The sequence below is a fragment of the Akebia trifoliata genome, chromosome 4, assembly GCF_017979445.1.
Source record: "Akebia trifoliata isolate Shusen 1 chromosome 4, ASM1797944v1, whole genome shotgun sequence".
Lineage (NCBI taxonomy): Eukaryota > Viridiplantae > Streptophyta > Magnoliopsida > Ranunculales > Lardizabalaceae > Akebia > Akebia trifoliata.
Window position 1 is genome coordinate 24,915,580 of NC_141378.1, and position 24,147 is coordinate 24,939,726.

Consider the following 24,147-nt stretch of genomic DNA (forward strand, 5'->3'; position numbering starts at 1 on the left):
CCAACGAACTCTGATATAAGGCAGTTTAGACATTTTATCTTGGTCTTCTTCCTTATTATATGGTAGTGACATCTAGTTTCTAAATTTCACTCTCTCAACGAGTATGTTTGGATTTGAAATGTACATACAATCATGCCAAAATTTTGTTAATATAAGCATTCTACGAAAATTTTACGTCTAACATTTGCAAAGGCTGCATTGTTTCCTACTGAAAGAAAGTTTTTGATCTACAAAAGAGGGATATAAAGGAAATGTGGTTGTTCAAGTGGTACTTGAGGTATCTCTACCAAATGGTTCAATCTATATATAAATTTCTTGAGTTAGCAAATCTTTTTCACACTTGTCTTCATTTCATATCCTATACAGTTCTAAATGTGTATATTTTCTCAAGGTTTAAAATAATGTAGCTTTCATATTCATTTGAAATGACTTTAAATCATGACGGAAAAAAAATCAGATAATTGAAGTAAAGCTATGAACTAGTGAGAAAACCTTCTCATAATCAGTCCCTTCAACTTGAAAATAATCTATTGCGCTTTTTTAGTTATATATTGGCTCATCTAGCTGTTTATTGCCAATCATTTGTCGATATGTTGGTAATTCATCGTGTTTTCAAATTTTTTTCTTTGGCATCTAATTCAATACCATTGATGGTCAAATTACATTTTCTTTCTTCTCAATGTGACATTTCTTTTAGACAGACATCTTTTCCCCATAATTTTCTACATAGCAAATTCAATAAGAATCATAAAAATCTAAACATGTCTTTTTGAGTGGCTCTATTTGCACACACCAAAATGGCCAATTGTACCCACTTGCTTGTGAGACCCCCTTAACTTTAAAATTCTTAATTGCACACACTTAATAAATTTGTTTTAACTTCTATTGCTTATTGCACACATCTAAAGGTACCAAACAATGTCTTCTTCTTCTTCTTCTTTGCATCTAGAAAAATTTCAATGAGGGTTTTAAGCTTTGATCTTACTCATTTTTCTTACCTTAACACTTCCAATTGAGTCGAAATTGTTCACATGAGAGAGTTTTGTTCGATAAGTATCTACCAAATCTGTTTTGTAATGTTTGGTAGGTATCTATCACATCTGTTTGGTAATATTCAGTGGGTATATACTAAATTTCCTAAAACAAGTTCGAATCTAAACCAACCAAATAAAATGTCAAAAAATCTCTGAGTTCTTTAATTTAAAATATTTGTTTTGGAGGTTTTAATAGTGATTTTTTCCATCTTTTTTTTGCTGATTACATGTAAAAAAATAACAGAAATTTCAAAGAAATAAGAAAACTTGAAGAAAAAAAAAAAAAAACGTAAAACCTAATCTTCATTGATTCAACCTCTTACAAAACTTAAAAGGAAATGAATATGGAGAGAGAGAGAGAGAGAGAGAGAGAGAAATGATAAGAAGAAGAAGAAAAAGTGGATTTTTTGTTTGGTAGGTTGTGGTGTATGCAATAAGTAAACACAAAATGGAAAAATAGTAATTTGCCTTTTTTTAATCACAAAAGTCACTTAAAGTTAGTGCAATTAACCATTTCGGTGTGTGCAAATAGAGTAACACTATCTTTTTAAATGGACTTTTAACTAATACCCATTAGTAACAACTCAAAATTTCTTTCATTTTATGCACCTAATTGGGTGCAAAGTTGCTGCAATAGGAGCACTAAGAGTTGATAATTGTAAAGGCTCAAAACTCTTCTATTATATATTTCAGATTTTGATTTCAAAGCATTTTCTATCTTGAGATGATGACAGCAGACCACTTTGTGTTACGAGAATTCAATTTCTATCTTGAGAGAGTGGTACCATAGTAGTTTCTATTTTGAGAGTAAGTTGCAAAAATTGTTCTATGGAGATAAGGAAGAGTGATAATTCCTTATCTCTAACACGCCCCTACAAGTGAAGCATCTTGTTTGTGATGCTGAGCTTGTTTCTAAGAAGCTTGAACCTTGCCGTGGAGATATGTTTTGTCAATATATCAGCAATCTGATCTTTGGTGGAAATGTACCAAACTTCGAGAACGTGTTTGGCAACCTTGTCTCATACAAAATGAAATACAATTTCAATATGTTTCACACGATTGTGAAAAATTGGTTTGGCAAACATATAGGTGACTCCAATATTATTACACCAAAGAATAGGACATTTCTGTTGTGGAACATGTAGTTCAGATTCTGTGCTTGATCTTGCCACATATTTTTGTTTTCGTGAACTCCATGAAATAATGTTTGGTCCAAGAAAAATTGCATATCCACCCATTGATCTCTGATCATCTGGACAACCCCCCAATCGACATCAGAATAAGTTGATAATTGAAAAGAGCGTGACTTATTATTGTAGGGTACTTTGGTCCTACTCTATTTGGTGTTTGAAATAGACACAATTGGAGTAAAAGTAATAAAGGAAGGGAGAGTAGAAGATTAAGCTTCCACAAGAGAAGAAGTAGCATAAAAAAATAAAAAAAGAAGCCAAGCATTTTGTTGACAGCGAATGGGTATTCGCTTTGTCAACAACAATATTTTTAAGGGACTTTTTTGTATTTTCATTAGGATTCTTTTTGTAACAGAACCTCCCTATAAATCTATAAAAATGGAGGTCCTGAGCAGTGTTGGAAGACTTTTGCCTCCTTTTGATTGTTTTTAGTTTCTTTTGTTTTGTTTCACTTCGAGAGTAAGAATGTGAGAATTCTATAAAAAAAGATCAATTAAGTTCAAGAACTTTATTGGATCTTTATTGCTGATTGTCTAGCATTTTTACTATAAGTTTTCTTAAATTATTTAGTTTTGTAGCCCTGACTTAGATTGTAAAATAATGGATCTCTTATTCCATCTCTTCACTTTTCATGCAGAGTGAGACCACCCTGCCACTTACATCACCCTTGTGATAGGAATAAGGGAAAAAGAACTCAAGTCAATTTCTCTTTTCTTTTGATTCTTCTTTTCCTTCTTTTCCTTCTTCTCCCTAAAAAATTGATGCATGATAGGTGATGATGGTGCTGTTTTGGGCTGGTTAAATGAGAGAAAGTTATTAATACCTCACAGTTGAAAGTAAACTTTCAACTCAATTAAGCTAAAAGCTCTTGGACACTTGAGAGGACTTTGGAAAGAGGGAAAAAAGGTTGGGATCAAAGGAAGGAGAACACTTATTTATTGAGAGTCAATGATTAATCGCATCCTTGAGATATCTTAATATCTGTTTGACAACAGCCCAATGTGCATCTGATGGATGTTGCATAAATTGACAAACCTTATTGATGGAGAAGGATAAGTTGGTCGAGTAATGGTGGTGTATTGCAGAACGCCAACGATGCTTTTGTAAAGTGTGGCATCTTTAAAGAGATCACCCATTGAGCGAGATAGCTTAGTGTTTGGAGAGAGAGGATTGGAAAACGACTTTGCACCATCTGTATAGGCTCATTTGAGATAATTTATTTGTAGAAAGAATTTAGACACGGGGAGAGAGAAAGATTGAAAGAGAATAAGCAAGAGTATAGAAAAAGTAGATCTGAAGATCTAGAAGAGAAGAATGAAGAAAGACTCCATTAATGGAGCACCAATTTCTGTAAAATTTTCCTTATTCTCTTAATGAAATTCTAAATTTAATTATAATTCTCCTCCAATTTCTTGTTCATCTTTCCATTTCTTGTTCTTTAATCTCTTTCTTTCATTTAAATTATATTTTTCAAATTATAAATCCATCAAAAACACCTCAAATCAAATCCAAAATGTGTATAAATTGGAGTCGATCACCTTCCTGTATTGGGGGATTGGATCATGGATCTTCTTTCTTGTGGTGGGGATGAGATTGACTAAGGACTCATTAATGTTCCCCCAATGTATCCAGATCTAAAATATTGATGAGTTATGAAGGGGGAAATAACTGCATCAACAAGTAGTTGAAGGGACAGAAAGTGGAGGTAGCCAAGATGCAGAAGACAAGAACTAGGAAAGGATATCTCGAGCACACAAACCCAGAGCAAACTATGGACTTAAGGAGGATGACGGCTATTGGAGGGAACATTGCGGCTTGTGAGCATATGACTAGGGAGGAAGTCGAAGACTTGTTGTGCAGAAGAGACGACGAGAATACATGGGAAGGGAATGCTGGTAGGATCGTTTGGAATGTCATCCGAGAACTCATAAGTACTCCATTTTCGAAAGCAATCATGACAACCAACCCCCTAAAAGTATTTCACATCCCAAATTTCGAGGTGTTCGAACTGTACTAAAGATTCGTTGGAACATGTGATCCACTACCAAAATCATATGGTCATTTACCACGGGGATGATGTTCTGATGTGCAAACTCTTTCCTTCCACACTGAGCACAAGCACTATCACGTGGTTCCAAGGACTCCCTTCTAGCTTGATCAAGGATTTCATTGAGCTCAAAGAACTCTTCCCTTCTCACAAGGTTGGAAGACTTCTATGTGGAGTTAAAGAAATACATCATGTTGGAAGAGTCCATGACGGGGTAGAGCCAGACAACACAGACTGTTACTATCAACATGGTTGAGCCTGAACTTAAGACAATAGAAAAGCTGACATGCATGCAGAGACCGATGTAGAAAATAAGTCTGGCACAAGGGCTAGGACATCATGGTAGATAAGACAAGTTTACATACCCTGAACGAAAACCTTTAAGAGATCATTAAGCACATACAAAATGATCTGAGTTATGTGCCACCTCCGTATGAGTATTGAGGCAAGCCAAGGAAACCGTATTGCGAATACCATCGAGCCAAAGATCACCCAACATATGATTGCTACCAACTTCGACAGATCATTCAAGATGTGATAGAAAAGGGAAGGTAAGGAGGTATGTAGCAGTAACCTAAGAAAATGAGAGTTTGACCTAGGAATGAGAGGCACCCACCCCCTCATTTTCTGAGAGATGGGAATCAACAATCTCGGGAGGATCGAAGGATTGTTCACACAATAGTAAGGGAATACAAATCCAAGAAAAATCAGGGAAGTATGGCTTGGAACATGGTAAGAAGATTCAGGCATGAAGTCAACATAAATCAAATAACCATAGACATCAACGAAGCTTGGGTGCTAGAATCGATCTAGGGAGACAAAGTGACGATGTTTACACAAGAAGATCTCGGAGGCGTTGTGTCTCCACTTCAATGCATTGATTGTTACCCTCCCATTGGGTAATGTAGACCTAAAGAGGATATTGATGGGCTCATGGGATGTAGTAAACATTCCATTTCTCTCAACATTAGAGAAAATGGGGATTACAGATAGCTTAGATCCTCCTTAGCTCACGACCTTTGGGGATCATCAACCATTCTAGTTGGAGAAATCACTCTGCCAGTTGCAGCTCGACCCAAGGTAGTTATGACTAGATTCATCATTGTGAACACAAAATTGACCTATAACGCTATACTTGGGAGAAGATGGATCGACAACCTCAGAGCAGTCACTTCCACCTATCGGGTTCCTGAGCATAGAGGAACTTATGGAAATTTGGGGAGATTAGGAGATGTCACGAAGGTGCTACGTGGCGTCACTAAAAGTAAGAAAGAGCTCGACAAAGCCTAGAGTTAGAAAGGCCTTAGGATACCTGATTATAATAATTACAACACGAGCTACTACCAAGAAAAGTGACAGTAATAGAAGAAGTGGACCTCAAAACAAGTGCAAAACATGTTATTTTTGTCCAAAAGTTACTACCAGAGGAAGATTAAGAACATTTAGTTCCCTTCTTAAAAGCCAACAAAGATGTATTAGATTGGTCTTTTGAAGACATGTCGGGCATAGACTTTTTAATTGCTTGCAACGTGCTCAATGCAGGCCCAACAATCCCACCCATGGAATAGAAACCGAGAAGATTAGCCCCAAATCTACTGCTAGGGGTAAACAAAGAGGTCAAAAAGTTACTGAAGGTTAGATCCATCAGAGAGGTGAGGTACCCAGAGTGGATTGCCAACATAATAGTGGTTCCAAAAAAGAATGGGCATGTCAGGGTATGCATCAACTTTACTGTAGACACCTCATTTTTGCACTCGCCTGATTAATTAACTCGTCAACCCGATCGCAACGGTTCCCAATGATGGATGTTTATTCCATTGCTTTATTTTGTTACCAGAAATGTTTCAGAAATCTAGATGAGGTATCTCGAACTGACAAAACTGTAGAAACCACGTTACGCTAGGAAAATATAACCCCAGAAGCTTAGAAATCATCATTTTTTAGATAAAAAAAAACTTTACGATAAAAATCACTAAAAATGACCAAATTATCAAAATACCCCTAACATCAAAACGACCCTAGAGCCTACGTTACGCTTAGGAAAACTCTTTCAAACACATAAAACAACAAATCGAAACCAAATAAATCATTTCGCCAATTTTCACAAAATTTGATAAAATTACGAAAATGCCCCTCATAAAGTTCACGATCATTTCACACAAAAAATTTCATAAATGATACAAACCAATATTTCCATTGAATTTCTTATGAAAAATCGATTCTAAAACATCCTGGAACATAAAAATCGACTTAAAACGCGAAAAGTCCTCTCCGGGGGCAAAACGATAATTTCACAATTTTTATAATTAAAAATTTCGAAATTAATAAATTAAACATTAAATAATTAAAGTGAAACATTAATGAAATTAATTTAAAATTTTAAATTAGGCAAAATTGTTGAGGGTTCGCAAGATATTTCTATAAGGACCCCTCCATTTGGGGGTCCAAAGAATTAAAAATATAATAGAAGGGGGTTCTCCAAAAAATTAAAGTCAATCAAACAAGACTAAATTCAAAATCTTAAAGTCAATCTAGTAAGACTAAAGTCAAAATTAAAGTCAATTAAGTAAGACTAAAGTCAAGATATTAAAGTCAATCAATTAAGACTAAAGTCAAAATCCTAAAGTCAATCAAATAAGACCAAAAGTCAAAACCCTAATAAAGTTCTAATTAAATAATAACTCTACTTAAAAGAATTTTAACTAAAATATAACTCTACCTAAAATAATTCTAATTAAAATACAATTCTACCTAAACAATTCTAACTAAATCACAACTCTAACTAAAAGAATTATAATCAAACACTAATTATATCTAAATCAAGCCTTAAAAAAATCTATAAATAGGGGTGCTCACACCCTATTTTCGTATCAAATCATAAACCCCAAGAGAAGTAGGTCAAAAAGCCCCCTAGCCTCCCATAAACCCTAAAAACACCTAAAAGCCCTTCAAAAACACCCCAAAACCCATAATAAGCTTGAAGAATCCAGATAAAAAAAGAGGTACCTTGCCTCGGAGATCAGAAATCAAATTCGGAGACAGAACAAAATAAGGAGTACGGTACAAGGAACAAGGTCTTCGCTATCGGAAAGGTATAATTTCTTACTTTTTTATTATCTAGATTTTTAGCAATGTAACTTATTTGGAAAATTAGTAGAGACCGGTGTTTGCCGGGCGGGGTTGGTGCTTAACACCTTCCAACTCCGTAATGTGATCCCCGAACTTAGTTTCTTATTTTTCATAGATTAGTTTCTTTTGCCTTTTAGAGTCAATGTTCGGTTCCTAGACCGTAATAACTAGGTGGTGACTCCCAAACCTTAAGGGTCAAAAGCGGATCCGCGCACCCCGCGGATCGAGGGCACTTTCATTTACCAACCTTAACAAAGCTTGCCTGAAAGATAGTTTTTCACTTCTAAAGATTGATCACTTGACTGATGCAACCTTGGGGTATAAGGGGTTATTCTTTATGGATGGGTATTCTGATTACAATCAAATATCCTTGAGCCCCGAAGATCAAGAGAAGACAACCTTTATCATGGAACAAGGATTCTTCTATTACCGAGTCATGCCATTCGAATTGAAGATAGTTGGACGACTTATCAGAGGTCGATAACTAAAATGTTCGAAGATTTGATCGGTAGGAGTGTGGAAGTCTATATTGCCTATATGTTGGTTTGAAGTAAAAAAATAAGAAACCACTTACAAGATCTCTACTTGATTTTTGAACGACTTAAAAGGTTTGGGATAAGGCTAAATCCACGCAAGTACACCTTTGGCATATCTTCGGGAAAGTTTCTAGTATACATGATTACTCAAAGAGGAATTGAAGCAAACCCAAATCAAATTCGAGCTCTTTTAGACATGCTGAGTCTGAAGACTGTGAAACATGTACAAAAACTCATAGGGAGAATCTCAACCCTCAACAAATTCATCTCCAGAGTCTTGGATAAATGTCGATCACTGTTTGAACTATTAAAGAAGGGGAAATAGTTCAAGTGGAATAAAGATGTGTAGTTACATTCCAGAATTTGAAGAGGTACCTAGGTAAGCTTTTAATATTCACGCTCAAATATGGAGAAGAGCTGGGAATTTACCTCACTACCACTTCCCTCTTAGTAAACTTGGTTATGCTTCGAACCAACTTTGGAAGGAAGCACCAAGTTTAATTACTTAGTAAAACCCAAGGGGAAATCGAAGTGAAATACACACAAATCGAGAAGATTGGACTAGCACTAGTTTATTCCGCACAAAAGCTTTGACCTTATTTCCAGTCACACTGAGTTAAGATAATCATAGATTATCCACTTAGGAAAATATTGCAGAGAACCAACAAGTCAAGGTGAATGGCTAAATGGGCTATAATGCTTAGAAAATATGATTTAATTTATGAAATTAAGGTCGTTCAAAAAGGACAAGTTATTGCGGACTTCTTGGTCGATTTTCCAGTCGATGATCCAAATTGACAAGAAGAAGAAGTTTTCGATCAAGAGGATGTAGAGATGATAGATGTCTGGGGAACCCAAGTGATTAGTAGCTCAAAACATTGATTTATAGACACTTTTCCCAAGCATTTATCTCAATTTTCATCTTTATTTCATTAGATTAGATAAATAAGTATGTTAAGCCTCAATTTATCACATTTCATGATATACCATGTTAATTAGGCTTAATTGCATAAAATAATTATATATATCAGAAAACTGATCGCGTGTGTTCACTGTACAGGTCAATGATCAATTCATCAGAAGAACACAAAATCACTTAAGCAAGAGTGTACTACAATCAGGAAGGCAAATCAAACAACTAGTCAAAAGATGAGATATGGATGTTTCTAGATTAATATGGCACAGTCCACTTCTGTTGGATTGCCCTAAAATTGCTCCAATTTGTTTCGCATGTGTGATTATATGTAAAAGTGCTGGTAGCTATTTTTGGATCCTTTGAGAACACCTTAAGTCTATAAATAGATCATTTCCCAATTAGAAAATAGTCTTTAGGCTCTTGTCCCTTCTCTTCTTCTCCCCTAATGTCCTTAGTATTTTTTCTGTAATTTTTATTTGTAATTAGGTTTTATTTTAGCAACTTCTGTAATTTCTCAAGGAGATAGTATATCTTAGTTACCATGGATACAAGTGTTGTTTCTTTCACTTCTTCTTGTATCCTTATCATGACCATAGGCTAGAGTATAGTTAGTAAATTCGTGATTGATTCGCGAATTAGACACAAATTAGATGTATATTAAGCCCTGCTTGTTTGCATCGCAAACCGTTGTAAACACAAAATTTTGTAGTTACAGAGTTTTGGTTTACTGGATTTTACGTAATTTTGCAATTAGAGTGCTTAGTTGTGTCAAATGCAGAATTTTGTGCTTGCTTAGTTATTCGGAAATACAAAAAAAAATAAAATGCAATTTATGTTTTCTTTGAAAAATCCTATTTTTCTTATAAAAGCTAATTTAAAATTTAAAAAAATTGACATTTGGCTCCATTTTAAACAAATTGAAAAACTACAAACCAATATTCATTTCCACAAGGGATTAACATTTGAAAGATGATTACCCATTTCAACCAACATTTGAAAGATCTTCCAATTTGAACCAACCAAAAAACTAAATTAATAAATAAAATAAATCTCAAACCTACCATTATCATTAGTAGAAATCAAATACAAACAAACTTTTAACATGAGCAAATGAGCCTATTTTTAACATAATCCATATTAGTGAGTTGATATATAATGTGTCAACTAACTAAACTTTTATTTTTTTGGCTAAGCAAGCAAAGGATTATTGGTTAATGGGGATTTGAGCCTTAGGTCATGGGATTAACTCTCCTCAAGCCTTACCACTTAGCTAAGCCGCACTTTCATTGTCAATTAACTAAGCTATTCATATAGGGCGAATCATACCATCAAGGGTTAGTTGAGATGGTAAGGACGATTGGGTATGCTCCTAGGTTACACCTTTGAATCTCTATAGGTCCTTCTACTTAAAAAGTGGTTATATTTAACTCCTAACACGTGCTAAGGTGGTTGATATATGCGGTTCACCAAAGCAAAACAAAAATATAGGGTGAATTACTATTTTGTGAGTTGAAAATGAGTTATTTATGATTTCAACAATTTTTTATTTTAATTACCAAAATGTGAACAATCATATTGGGGAAGGAGAGAGAGAGAGAGAGAGAGAGAGAGAGAGAGAGAGGTGAGCTTGGATTGTATGGAAAAGAGGAAGATAAAAACGTAAAGTTTTGTCGAGGTTTTTACTCCACAAAGTTTTACGGTGTTTTTGGGAGATTTTTTGTGAATATCATGATTATTTATGGTGAGGCCACAAAAATATTTACATCCAGGCAATCGCATTCAACAAATCATTGTAAAAGTTTATATTTATGACTTTTTACAGGACAAACAAGCAGGACCTTACTCTTTTCGATCAGAATTGTCGTTGGATTCAAAGATTCAGATTAATTCACAGATCTTTGAATCCCAAGGACTAGATCGTAATTTGTACGTATATTCTGTAAGTATTTTATTAAAATACATCGTACTTCCCTGTTCTCACTTCAAAACTCAAGACTCAAGAGAAGGAAAAAAAAATCCTAAGTTGAAATCGCTTTTACCGGCCCACTGTGGAGTTTACTTGTTGGCCGTCCGCCATCCGATGAAATTTTCTACTTCGCATTAATAACTCTTTAGAAATGACAAGAAATTTCTTTTTGAATTTAATTAGGTCATGGGACATGATGATTTTGACATTAATTAGTATATTATGTTTTATACTTTTCATTTACATTGATTATTAGATGGATTAAAACTAAATCTTTAACTGCGAATATATATTTTATTAGATGAATGTGATTGTGAATTGTTTACTTGTTTACTTAAGATATTTTTAATTTAAGTATTGATAATTTGATTAGTAAATTAGAATTATTAGGTCATATCATATGTTATATATATTCGAATTTTTGAAAGTTTTAAAAATTGTTGGATCCAAATCATTCTCGAACTATTTTCGTATCGTATTTTTATCGTCCTGCATTTCTTTACTGAATTTTTGAGCAAATCGATGCATAAGATACCCGATTTATTTCCGTACTATTTTTTTTGTTAATCGAATTACTAATTATAGGTTAGATTCCTTTATTAGTGAGAAGAGACAGCCTAGGAGCAAGCTTTAATTTTGTGTTATTTCTTTATCCTTCCATGTTCTTTATAATGTTTATAACATTCACTTTAACGTTTTATCCAATTTTAATGGATCAAAGCTTTAAATGAATCTCTGTACCTCATATGTTTAACTTAGATATTTTATACTTAGATAAGATCAAGATAGAACATACTTGAATTACATATTTGGTAGTAGGGACTTCACACATTAATGAGTGAAAGAGTCTTAATTATAATCTTTTCTCAAAAAGTTTCATGTCATATCTTCCAATTCAAAGAGCTCACACCAAGCCCTTGAGGTTGAGTGCAAAGAAGGATAAACTCAAATATAGTTTTATTGGTTAATCCTACGTTACTCTAATCACTAATAGTTTTATCTTTTATTTTTTTAATATAATATTATCTTATATTACTTTATTTTCTAGCAACATTCATTTACCCTCCATTTTGTTTCACAAAAAATATAAAACATGTTTTAAATTGCAACTTGGGTTAATTTCATTCTTACTAACTTAGTAACATCCCCCCTTTCTCTTGGTTGATCCTTTATTTGCCCACAAACTAAAGAGAGTATAAAAATATAATTTTTGATGAGATGGCAATGGCAACATCATAATTTTTGTGCCACTACCGGTAAAATGTGTAGTTGTTCTAAGTTGGTTGAAGTAATTTTTGTTATTTTCTTTATTTCATTTATATTCTATTTTCTGTCAATCCAATTTTTTTCAGAAAATAAAAAAAATTGTGCTCCTTGCAACTAGGAAGAAATTCCAAGATCTATGGAAAAAATTTAGACATAGACATTGAGGTTTCAATGTGACGTGGTCAATGTTGACTGCGCCACATTGATCCCAGAGAATTAATTTATCTAATTTTGACACATTTTTTACATTATCTTCTAGATTGCAACACTAGGTTTAGTTTATGTTTTGCTCATTTTCTAACACTTTGTTTCTTTTGTAGGTCGGAGAAATCTTTGAACAAAAAGATCAAGTATAGCCCATTAGATCCAAGATTCATTCCATCTTGCTGAGTTTTTCTTTGTTTTTATCTTTTTAGTTAGGTTTCTTTTCTGTTTTTGATTCATTTGTATTAGGAACATTGTAAAACTTTTATTAGTTCATTAATTATCTAAGAAGGTTTGGATTATAATAAACTAGGGAATAACGATGGTTGGACGATACCGTCATGACTCCTTAGATTCGCCACCAAAATCGGAGTTGGTGGCCTAAGTCGACTCAATACGTCTTTACCCCGTCTAGCATGGGAGGTAAATTTGAAACAACCCACTCCTCTTATTGTTAGTGAGTTACTCCTTATCTTTGTTTGTTATTTTTTACTTTGTACACACTTGGATTAGTTAATTAGGTTTAATAAATAACACTTCTCTTCTAGGGATAACATCATAAAAATGATTGGAGATCTTTACCAATTCTTTTATCTAATTAAGATAATCAACTTACTAGTTATCCAATCAAAATAATTAAAATCAATTAGACATGATTATAGGACCCACGAGCTCAATAAGAGAAATTCGCTTCAAGTTGTGTCGATTGCACTTCTTGATCATATTTGGTATCTAGTAAGATCTTACTCTTGTAAGGGGATAGACTCAATCTATTTGAGAAAAGAATGTGATTTAAGATTGTCCTTGCTTATGCACTATGAGCCGCATCTGATCTGAAGATCCGAATGATCTGAATTTGATTTCATAGAACTGAGTTGGAAGGTTAGTTGCATAATTTCTAATAAGTTAGGAGCTGTCTAGAGTTAGGCAACCTATCTAGGTCCAGTATTTTCTTTCTTGATTGTTTAGATTACTTTATGAATTGCATGCTTCGTAGACGATCTAAGAGTAACACATTAAAATCATTTGATCCTGAGATCGAGTGTAATATTAGTAGAATTCGTAATAAACCCTAATTAAACATGATGGGTGATCGAGAGCGAACTCTTAATGAGTTATTTGCTTCTACTACCCCACCTACATGTATTGTGTTATCATTAAACACAATACCTCAATTTGAAATTAGGATAGCCACTATAAATATGATCCCTAAATTTTACAGTTTAGAACGTGACCAACCTTACACTTACCTTTATCGATTCTTGACTATATGTCAAACCTTTAAAAATCAAAATTTAGATGAGAAGAGTATTAAGCTCATGTTATTTCCATTATCCTTGGAAGATTACGTAGTTGCGTAGTTGAACTCACTAGCTCCCAATTCTATAAATTCATGGGATGTTCTATCTAAGAAATTTATAGTCAAATATTATCCCGTGATCAAAATTGAGAGGATGAAGGACAAAATTAAGAATTTTAGAGGATGTCTGGATGAAGAATTTTCCCAAACTTAGGAAAGATTTAATGATTTGTTTGTTAAATACTCACACTATGGTGTTGACAAAATATAGTTAGTGCAATACTTTTATCGAGGATTAACAATGAATTAACATACCTTAGTTGAGTTTATGCATAAATGTCAATTCATGAACCAAACTCCTAACCAATGTACAATTTTCTAGTTAAGTTAGTTGAGAGTGCTCAAAATTGGAGTACTAATAATGGAGAGTTTGATAGAGATGAAGGTCGACCTTGATCTCAATAATGTTATGATCAATCTAGTGAGTGGTATGCATAGTCTTATAAAGAAGCTAGATATTTTTAACATCTCAGCATCTAACCCTCACTATGATTCTAGCTTAGTTTCACAAGTTTCAGTCGAGTAAACTTTTTTATGTGTCTTGTATGATGGCAACAACTTTTTGGTTGAATGCTATCCCAACTTGCCAATATTAAAGCCCACGGGCCAATGCTATTAATGGCTACAATGCTTTTAAGAAGTCCACTTAAAATTCATATATCCAAACATATCATCTAGATAATAGGTTATATCCGAACTTTTCGTACAAGCAAAATAAACTATTCAATTTAGTGATTCGTTAGGTTACAATAAAAGATATTTTAAACAAGTCAGTTCTTTCATAAACAAAATCATTATTTCACAAGTTTCATATCAATCTCGAAAATCTACTAAATGTAAAGTCATAATTCTTGATTTCATGCCCAATTACAATTCACCTAGCCAACAAAAGTCATTTTTAGAATCCATGATGGCAGAGTTGATGAAGCAGCAACAACAAGCTCATCCAAACTTAACAACAGACCAATCAAAACCAAACTCAAATTAATCAGGTTACTGCTCAGTCAATAGTTAAGATGGAAGTTCGATTGGATCAGTTAGCTCTTTTCCTAGGAGAAAGAGAAAGGTCAATTCCTCAATCAAATTATTCTTAACCCTACAGGTCAACCTACGATTCCCAAGGGACTGAAAGTCAATACGAGGTAATAACACATTTTGGAGGTCTACAAGACTCTGTCCAAGCTATCCATACCTTAAGTTTAGGAAAGAAGGTGGATAACAAGATCCAGCCTATTGACGAGGAAGATGATGTCTTAGAAAAGGACAAAGTTCAAGTAGAAGAAATCATAGAATCTCCTAAGGAGAAAGAGAAAGATCTGAAAAAACTTCTCATTGTTCTATCAATTCTAAAAATTTCATTTTCTCATCGCCTTAGAGACAATAAGAAGAGTAAGCAATTCGAGGGTGTCCTCAAAATTTTTCAAAATATCCATATCAATATCCATCTTAGATACCATTAAGCAAATACCTTCTTATACAAAATTCTTGAAATATTTGATCACAACTAAGAGGAAAACATAATTTCCTCAGGAAGCCATCATGACAGTCCAAGCTTTGTCTACCGAAATTTAAAGATCCTAGATGTCCAATAATTTTCATTCAATTGAAGATCAAGTGGTTGAAAAATGTCTCTTAGACTCAGGGGTAAGTATGAATTTTTTTTACCTTACTCGATTTATAAACAATTAAGTTTGGGGGTTTTGAAATCCATCGATATCACATTGAGCTTAGCTAATAGGTCCATCAAAGTTTCAAAGGTATAATTGAAAATGTGATAATGAAAGTCAAAGATTTTTATTTCCTAGTTGACTTAATTATCTTAAACACAGAGTCAGTTATCAATTTACGTAGTCATGTTCTTATAATCTTAGGCCTCCATTTTTAGCAACTTCTAACACAGTTATTCGTTGTAGAAATATGATTATGACTTTAACATTTGGGGATATGAAAGTCAAATTAAACATCTTCTATAATTTTTAAAGAATTGATGTAGATAATGATGTGGAGGAAGTAAACCTGTTCGATATACTAGTCAATCAAACGTATCAAGATTTAGGATATTTTAATCCCTTAGAAAGATGTTTGCCCCATTTTGGTCAAGATTTTGACATAGAAGAGTTCATAAGCGAAGTCAATGATTTATTTGAATCTGTTCCTTATTTAAACTTTATGCATTGGCACGAAAAAAATAAAAAATCTTCCTATTCGTACTTCCACTCCCATTCCTTCTCAAATCAAGCCTCCCAAATTAGAACTTAAAGTGTTTCCAATATGTTTATTTATTCTTTCATGTTTTTTATAATGTTTATAGGATTCACTTCAATGTTTTATCCAACTCTAATAGATCAAAGCTTTAAAATGAATTTCTACACCTCATATGTTTAACTTAGATGTTTTATGATTAGAAAAGATCAAAATAGAACATATTTGAATTAGATATTTGGTGGTAAGGACTTCACACATTAGTGAGTGAAGGACTCCTAACTATAGTATTTTCTCAAAAAATTTCATGCCATATTTTCCAAACCAAGGAGCTCACACTAAGCCCTTGAGGTTAATGCAAAGAAGGATAAACTCAAATACAATTTTGTAGGCTAATCTTAGGTTATTTTAATCACTAATGGTTTTATTTTTTATTTTTTCAGTATAATCTTCTCTTATATTACTTTATTTTTAAGCAACATTCATTTACTCTCCATTTTGTTTCACAAAAATACAAAATAAGTTTTAAATTACAACTTAGATTAACTTCATTCTTTTTAACTTTGTAACATCCCTAATTTCTCTTGGGTTCAATTCCTTACTTGCCCACAAGCTAAGGAAATTATAAAAAATATAATTTTTGATGAGATGACAACAACGACATCACAAAATTGACTGGAGAGTATTCGTGAACGTATTGGCAAATCATAGTGGTTTGGGGGTCGGAGTTGTTATTGTGACTCCAAGCAAAAATTGATTCAAGAAAATTGTGAAACTTGAATTTGGAGCCTCGAACAATGAAGCAGGGTCATAGGTTGAGAATGGCAAGGGAACTTGGATTACAGAAGATATAATTCCTAACCAACTCACAGCTGGTTGCAAACTAGAGTAATGGAGGGTACCAAACGAAAAACAAATGGATGGCTACCTATTTAGCCATCATAAAAGTCGAGACAACGAATTTTGAGGAGGTTGGGATATTTAAGATAACTCGGGATGACAATTGACACTCTGACTTTTTAGCCTATGTCGCATCCATGTTTACGAGGTTTGGAATCTCAGGACATCCCGATGGAATTTCAGCAGAGATCAAGCATAGACGAACATATAGAGGAGTGCATGCAGATTGACCCAAGCCCGAGTGGGATGGATGATTGCATCAAGTACCATCAAGAAGGAAAACTACCAATCGATCACAAAGAAGCTAGGAACCTACTCTGAAATGCATCCAAGAATCTCATGATCGGTGGGAAATTGTACAAATGTCGTATGGAGGACCACATTTAAAGTTCCTAAGGGTTGAGGAAATCAAGGTCATCGTATCAGAAATCTATAAAGGAATATGTGGCAACCACTCGGAAGGGTGATCTCTGGCTAATAAAATGATCACCCAATACTACTGGCCACGACTGCAAGAGGATTTCTAGAAATATGTGAGGAACTGCATTTAATGTCATAAACACGCTAAGATAACTCGACAACCAACAAGAGAATTGCATCCAATGGTTAGTCTTTAGTAGTTTGTGATCTTGGGGATGGATATTGTGGGCTCCTTACCTCAGGGCTCAGACGGAAGGAAACTCATCTTAATAGTAATAGATTATTTCTATTATTTCTCTATAAGGGCATTTATGTCCATTCACTTATTATTGGTTATAAATATATGCTAAGCTCTTATTATTAGGCCAACTTTTCTCTTCTAAAATTCTTCTTTAATGAGGTGGAACATGGCTTTGAGTGCCCAAACTATCCTTGGCCTCATAAAGGAATTCTTAGTTCGTACGATCATGCATTGTGAGTAGATATTTTTTTTCCATCTGAATTTGTTAAATTGATATCTAATTCATTCTTGGGAGATTGATCTTTTGATGCAAAACCAAACTAAGACTTTAGATTGGTTTCTTTAGTTTCGATGGTAGTATAATTTTGAGGCAATTCAGTTACATTCGAGATAAATTGGAAGATGTCATCATTCCAAGTCTAATATCAGTTTTGTTTACAAATGAAAACAATTTAGTTGTTGAGTTATGATTTTTGGGAGTTTGAATATCTCAATGTTGAATACTCGTGTTGTTTACTCTCTACAAATTAGAACTTCTTTCAAAGATGTGTAAGTATGGACCATATTTTTTGTACTACAATAGTTGTTTTTCTACCTCAAAGGACAATTTGTCTACAAGTTCTAGGTTGTTGAGTTAACTGTATCAATGAGCTACTTTTTTTCTCATTTAACTAACAATATATACTTTCTTGATTTTCTTGTTCTAATATTAGACCTTAAAGCAATTGCACCTTTTATTAATATTTATCTGTGGACTTCCCTTTTTTTTTTGTTCTCATTATAGATCCAGATGAATATTGTAGATTATAATTCAGATTTTAATTTGTTGCTCAGTATATGCTTCCTGATTGGTTTACTGTATTAAACTTATAATTAGTAGTATTATTTGTTTATTTCTTTTCATTTAAGTGGTTTGAAATCGTAAGAAGTGCTACTTAGCTAAGTGGTAAGAGACGTGGAGAGTTGTTCCCACGTCCTAGGTCCAAACCCCCTTAAACTCATACTTCTTATGCTTACCACTAAGCATATTACATGCCACTAACTACTAATCAAGCATTTACCTGTAAAAAAAGTGGTTTGAAATTGTGAAGAATCATAAGCGAAAACTAAAATATTAATTTTGATTTTCTTCCTTTTATACACATTATATATTCTTGCCTTTTGTTTCTCATATGTTCACTCCGAAATTATCTTATTGAGTTTAATGATGTTTAGATTATATTACCATTTTTTTTAGTTTGAACATTTTTATCATTTTCCAATTCTACAATGGAGGGAGCAACAGAGTGGGATCTAGTGTGTTCAAAAACATTAAATGAAGTTCACTGGTTCTATGGCCATATAAAACTTCTGGAAGACCAATACTGCCTTCGTTGTTTTTCTCTTTGAACAATTATGCGTTGTTTTATGTTGAAATCAAATAACTAGCTAAAGGTCTTTTATGGTGAAATCCAAAAATCGCAGAAAGTATTTTCTTAAGTGTGCTTGACACTTTTCTATATGTCATATTTGTTTGTTCGTACTATAGAAGGGAAAGCTAGTAATGCACTAAAAAATCGTGAAACCCTACCCTCCTGATTGAACTAGTTGGAGTTAGCCATCCTCTCAAGTAGACCCATTGATCTGAAGGAAAAAACAAAAACTTGAAATTGGTGAATTTGATCGAAGCATAGAGGTGCAGTCGAAATTTTTGAGATTGATTTTTCTTGTAACTTTGTACATTGTTACATTTGTTTACATGATTCCTCCATTCGTTTATGGATGCATGTAACTTTCTTTCTACAATGATTGAAGTGGTTGCCTCATGCCTCTGAATAAGCAAGGGAAAATGTGATCTTTCTATTTTTCTCTCTAATAAATAATGGAGACTAATTTTCTTTTACCTACATGGTTTTTATGTGAAATTTTATCTAAATTTAAATGTGAAATCATATATATATATATGGATTAGGATCCGTATACACATAAAGCTACTCATAAAGCTACAACATGTTTTGTCTTATATGAGCAAAAATGTTTGGAATGGGCTGATTTTTTGCGAGGATGATCTCTATGGTGAGGAGATCATCCTTGCCGAAAATCAACCTATTATGAAACTTCTAGCCCCATGTTTACAAGTTGAAAAATTTTAGACCGTCCAATTTTTGTAAATCAATTTTGATGGAGTTAGAAGTTTTGGAATGGGATGATGTTTTGCAAGGATGATCCTCTCACCATAGAGATCATCCTCACAAAAATCAGCCTATTCCAAATCTTTTTAACCATATAAGACAAAAATGTTGTAGCTTTATGAGTAGCTTTATGTATCTACTTCCATAATCGAAGATGATCCCACATTTTCATTCACAGGTACACTCGCACATTTGTCAGTGTCAATCGTATCCATGAAGAATTATCTAAAATAAATTAACAAAGTCCCATTTCAGGAGTTGAGGTTAACTAAAAGATATTGAAATTTCTATTTATTCAACATCTAAATAATAATACAAAAGGAGTTGCCAACTCATATTTCTTACATTCAAATCAATGATACTCGAAGCTATCTAAAAGAATAAATGGAAAGCGATTTCTAGAATCCTCAAAAGGATTGGTGGCATGTGTGTTAGATAGCTAGTTATCTTATCCCGAAAAGCCTTAGAAAATATGACAAAATCTCTAAGACTACTTCTAATGAATGAGTAAGTGATCTACAAACTCCCCAAAACACTGGATAAATTCTGGAGGCTTCCTCATATCATGAAGCAATTAAATGAGGATGATTAAATAAGAAACAACTGATTCTTTTAACCCCAACCCACAGATACTCTGCAGAATAGAGAAGGGTTTTCGATTTTATTTCCCTTACTCCAAAATCGAAGGACTCATTTATTTTCAATCTGAATTTCACCTCATTGACTTGTACCAAACATGTGGCATTGACGAGAAATATGTTCATCTAAGATTACACCATGCACAACCAAATAAATTTTCAAGAAAATGAACTTGAAAAGCTATGGACGATACAATATGCATGCAAATAACCATTTTTAAGATTCATGTACTCTTCGGTTAGAGGATTACATATAAATATACTTCGATATCTATAACACTGATCTACTAAGCAGATAAATCCATTACAGAACCAACTAAGTTGAATCTAGGGAGCCATGATTTAAATGGTAAATTACAAAGTTGAATTACAACATCACAAGTCTCGCAATCTGTTGAATGGATTTGAAGGAGATCTAGTGTCACCTTCTATTCTTATACACAGTGAGAATAAGAGTGAGAGCCAAACATTTGTAAAACTCCTAAATCAATGATTCCAAGACTCACAACAATCCTCGGCTAAATCAATGATTCCAAAAGTTGTTTTTAAACTTTGAATGTAAACAACGCACAACAATATTTTTTACTTACCAATGATTCCAAGACTCATGTGGCACACACCTTTACTCGGAAACATGACTCGCATTCTCAATTCAATTCATTAAACTACCAAAACATCATAAATAAAATTATTCAAGTAAAAGAACACTAAATCTCCATACCATCTCATAACTGTGTCATAAAGGCTAAAGTGCATTGAACTTGGTATTATATTGGCATGCCTTTAGTGTATTGTGGTTCAATTCGTGCAGCTATAGCTTCTTACGACTTACAAGGAATTAATTTTAGTCAATGAACTACAAAGAAAAGGTCAACTTATTGTTAAACTTGCTATAATGTATTATTGGATTGCTTTACATGCTAGGGAAAGAAAAACAGACAGAACATTTGTAATATTATGCTTCTACCTGATGCATATATGGCAGTTGATATACATGTGAAGTAAATGAAGAAAATATTGGAAACTAACATCAGTAGAAGAAGAGGAATAGACACACACAAGGGAAACTAGTAAATATTTTAGTTATGCATTTGAGGTGGAATGGAAGGGAAGACTAGTTCATAATTTTTGAGGAATCTGAGCTTGATTTTTGGGTTATTCTGATAACACTGATCTGCTAAGCAGATAAATCCATTACAAGAACCAACTAAGTTGAATCTAGGGAGCCATGATTTAAATGATAAATTATAGAGTTGAATTACAACATCACAAGTCTCGCAATCTGTTGAATGAACTTCTGCAGATTATATCTCATCAATACCATTCGACAAGATAACTGTAAAACCCCACTCCTAAATCAACATCAAATTCCTCTAGAAACTACCTAATTGTGGAGTAGAAATAAATTAAAAATCTTCTTTTTTCCTTTATCAAAGATCGATAATAAAAAAAATTATTAAACAAAGAAAAGTGCAAAAAAATAAAAAAAAAAACATAACAGAGGGTTTGTGATTTGTTACCTTAAGATTTTTTTGCAATGAGTTAGAGAGATTTATTTGGATGGATGGATGAGGTTCTGTTTTCGTTTCTAGTAGAGGGAGGGATGGATGAGGTTCTGTCTTCGTGACGAGCTTTTCGTTTCTTTGCAACGAGTTAGAGAGAGATGAGCAACGAGTTTATAACAAATAACCGAAGAAGAAGAAGACGAAAATGGATATCGATTGCAAGAAACGATGTCAGAAATGAAGAAGAGGAAGAAGAAGACGAAGATGGAGATCGATCTCTAATCTCTGTTGAAGAGAAAAATGTGAAAAAGAAGACGAACGCAAAGGGCAGAAGACGAACTCAGATCTGTTGGTCTGTGTGTCTTCGAACGTAGAGGGCAGAAGACGAACTCAGATCTGTCGGTCTGTGTATCTTCGAACGCAGATGGCAGAAGACGAAGTGTTGTTATTTAGATTTGTTTTTTTTTTTACAGGGAGGTGTTTGCAAATATGCAAATTTCGTAACTTTACAAACGTTTTTAAAGTTACAAACGATCTGGACCGTCGATTTTGCGCGTATCGAACGGCTCGAATCATTTGTCGCGATGTGAGTTACAATGTTTGTCGCCCGAACACAACCCATATATATATATATATATATATATATATATATATATATATATATATATATATATGTATATTTCTCTCTCTTCTGTCCTCACATTTTGAAGGTTAAGTTATGATATTCTTCTAGAGGACTGAACATTATGTTTGAAATTATTTCCACATTTATTCTAACTTCTATGCAACACATATTGAAAGAGGATTGATTTTACTTGTTTATGTTATCTTCAGTTTTATGGTTCCTTTTTTCTGTAATTAATACATACCACTCCAGGTTTTGGTGAATCTTAGAAATAACCTCAAGTTTTCAAATTAATGAAATACCCTTTTGGCCATAGCCTTCTATGAGAAACAAACAAAAATGAATGAAATGCCCCTATCGTCAATCTTAGTATTCTCTCCCTAACCTCAAGAAAAATATGGGATTTTTGAAGACATTACAAATGAGTTTTGAGAAGAAAAGCATTGATTTCCGTTTAGAAGATGAATACATTAATATAAATTATCCTAGGTATTGAATTTTTTTCTTTTTCTTTTTGGGTGGGGAAGAGAAGGAATCAAGAACCTTCTACAAGAGGTGGAAGAGAAGAAAAAATTATTGGTAGAGAATAATGAGGAAACCAAAGCATGTAATAGTGCACAAAATTTGCATATTTTCCTTGGAAAATGGTTTTACTGTTTGGTTTCACCTTGGAAAATAAGATAGTTGGTTTTTAGTTTTTGGGGTGGGTTAAAAAATTAGGAGGTAGAAAACCAATTTCCTATGGGAGGGGTTGGAAAACATTTTTTATTTTAAATTCAAGGGAATCATTTATCTGAAAATAGCAATTTACTTGAAGAAATCATTTTTCTGTCCATTTTTCATACTTACTTTATCAACCAAACCCTAGGGTTTTCTATTATGCCTTAACCTCAATTACTTGGATTGGCAATATGAATGTTACATTACTCTTCAACTGTATATGAAATAATGAAGAATTTGAGTCAACCCTTTATATAAAAGATGTCTAATATAAGTTGGTGATGAATACTAGATTATATTTTTCAAGTAAGGCATGTTAGAATTGTGGTCTCTAAGATGAATTTGGGTTTCCATACCTGGATTTTATGGTCACAAATGTGGTCTCTAAGATGAATTTGGGTTACACCTTAGCATTTTTTTGCTTCTCCTTTTTTTTCGCACGCTTCCTTCTTCCATATAATATTCAACTTTCATCAAATTCTAAAATAAACATCATATCTGTTGTTTCTTTCCTCATTATAAATCAATATTAATTTGATCGAGCAGTCTGACAGGGTTGGACTAGAACCACTAAATTCTATAGGTCGAGTCAATCGAAAAAACCTAATTTTAAACAAACCAATTGACCTGCATGGTTTTATCAGTTTAATTAGTAACTCAACCAGGTTTGTGAAAAAAACAGTCCAATTTTTAGATGATTTCTAACATGCCCTTCAACAATTTGGTGAATATTTGAGATGGTCCCTGTGTTTTGAAATTGATGATATGTCCATTGACCTAAGGCAATCTCTGATAAACTAATGAAAAATGATCAAACTTAACAAGATTTTAATTGATGGGACCAAATGGATTTCCACGTTGGAAAAATAACACCAAACCCCTCTACAATTCATGCTTAGACCAAGTCTAAGTACTCAAATTCATGTTTGGCACCATATTATTTGATCTCCAAAAATCAGCTCATTTTGAAACTTCTAACCCCATCAAAAGTGGTTTACAAAAAATGGATGGTCCATGATTCTTCAACTTGTAAAAATGGGTCTAGAAGTTTTGGAATGAGCTGATTTTTTGTGATGA